Raw genomic sequence first — 1,886 nt, 5'->3', positions numbered from 1 at the left:
TTTTTTAATTCCCCCCCTTTTGGATGCGGGTGTGCGGCGGGTGCGTTTAGTTAGTCCCCCCGTGCGGCCTGGAATATCGTTAAAAGACGTACTGGAGACGGAGAGACTGGATGGAAGAGGCGCAGGACGTGAGGAGCGGCCGCATCGCCTCTCCTCCGCTCACAACGTTACATTCGTTCGGACTGAGAGACGCTCATTCCTCCCGGAGAGACCGGAGTGTAGCAGCAGACGTCCCGGTGTCACGCCTATGCCTATGTCTCTCTCTCTTTCTCTCTCGCTCTCTCTCTTCAGAAAAAAAAGAAAACGTGGTCACACGAATCTTCTGCTGCCTTCAAGTGCTCCTAATAAGCTCAGAATTCATATTCCTGAAGATGTAAATACTGCTGCCTTCAAGTGCTCTGAATAAGCTCAGATTTCCGAATTCTGAAGTTGTAAATATTGCTGCCTTCAAGTGCTCACTCGTAAATTCCTACTTCATCATTCCAGTGGTTTTGGTCGGCAATAATAACAAAATAGAACACTGCAGAATGAATGAGGAGGAGAAAATGTGAATCATGCATCTAATTAATGTTTTTAATTATAGACACAGCTTCCACGGTCTCCTCCCCCTAATCATCACATCTCGGGTATCATAGAAAATTCAGACGTTTCAAGTCATAGCCTTTTTGTTTGGTCGTTCATGTGCACCTAAGTCATAATTAAGACATTTCTGGCAGTTTGAAGGCAGCATACATCTTGTCGGTAGTGCTTTTGGTTAGAAATATAATTTCCCCACAGGGATCATTGGAGTTTAATCTAATCCAATTGAATCAAATTGAATCTAATCTAATTTAATCTACAAAAATACATCACTGTCACATCTCAGCAACTCGGGTATTATGATATTTCCGACAGCACATGAAGGCAGCATACCACGGCCCAAACTCCAGTGTCAAGCCAGCTAGAACAAAAACATGACTTCCGGTTACAGTTTTCAAAATAAAACCCTAAATGAATCTGTAGGAAATGAAAATGCAATTGTTTACCCCCAAAACTTCCTTTTACAACATGTAGGCCTATGCAAGATGCAACAAAAAAGACACAAATAATCCATCATTTAATACCATGAACCATGACTACAATCTAATCTATATATTATCTATTTTACACAATTACTTTACACTTTAAATACCTTTCTTTACAAAAATATATTTTCTGTGATTTTCTTATATACTAGGCTACATATACTTTTTTATTCTACTTATATACAACTTTTTATATAGGTCTGCAAATCCTAAAGAGACCTATTCCCTAAATTTTCACGTTGTATTTTTTATATACCATTTATAGACTACACTGTACTATATTATTTTGTATTATGTTGAACGTGAATTGAGTGAGCAACCGAGTCAAATTCTTTGTATGTGCAAACTTCACCAAAAAAAACTTCTGCTTCTGATTTCCTGTTGTGTTTTACCTGTTTTGAATTATTAATGAAATAAATGTTTTCTATTAATAATTATGAATTATATCTACAGCACTCTTAGATCTGTTTGAAATGTGTCAAAAATAAAATAAAGAAATAATAATAACAACAATAGTATTACATATTTTATACATATATAGATATATATCATTATCATGCGTTTACCCACAAGTGAGCCATTTCATGTTTTTATTTTGAAGGCCACATCACCTATCTTCCGGTGTGGTTCTGGTTCAGTGCGGCTGGTTTGAACAGCCCCGGGCTTCTGGCGTAAAATCCGCCTGCAGTCTAATATCATTCATGTTATGAATCAACATGTATGGGAAGCCGTACATTTTTTTGTATCTTTTAACCATATGTAGGTGTATATAGACCTACAACATATGGAGGAAATGGATGCCAATATTTAAAAAATGTCCAA

General features: G+C 37.2%; 1 protein-coding gene across 1 annotated transcript in view; it reads left to right on the top strand.

Annotated features, from left to right (window-relative positions):
• Nucleotides 1–1,886, top strand: part of rab1ba (zRAB1B, member RAS oncogene family a) — a 192,904-nt gene that overhangs the window by 41,363 nt on the left and 149,655 nt on the right. The window lies entirely within an intron of this gene.

Source organism: Centroberyx gerrardi, chromosome 23, assembly GCF_048128805.1.
Source record: "Centroberyx gerrardi isolate f3 chromosome 23, fCenGer3.hap1.cur.20231027, whole genome shotgun sequence".
Classification (NCBI taxonomy): Eukaryota; Metazoa; Chordata; class Actinopteri; order Beryciformes; family Berycidae; genus Centroberyx; species Centroberyx gerrardi.
This window is presented reverse-complemented; position numbering and strand designations above follow the sequence as displayed.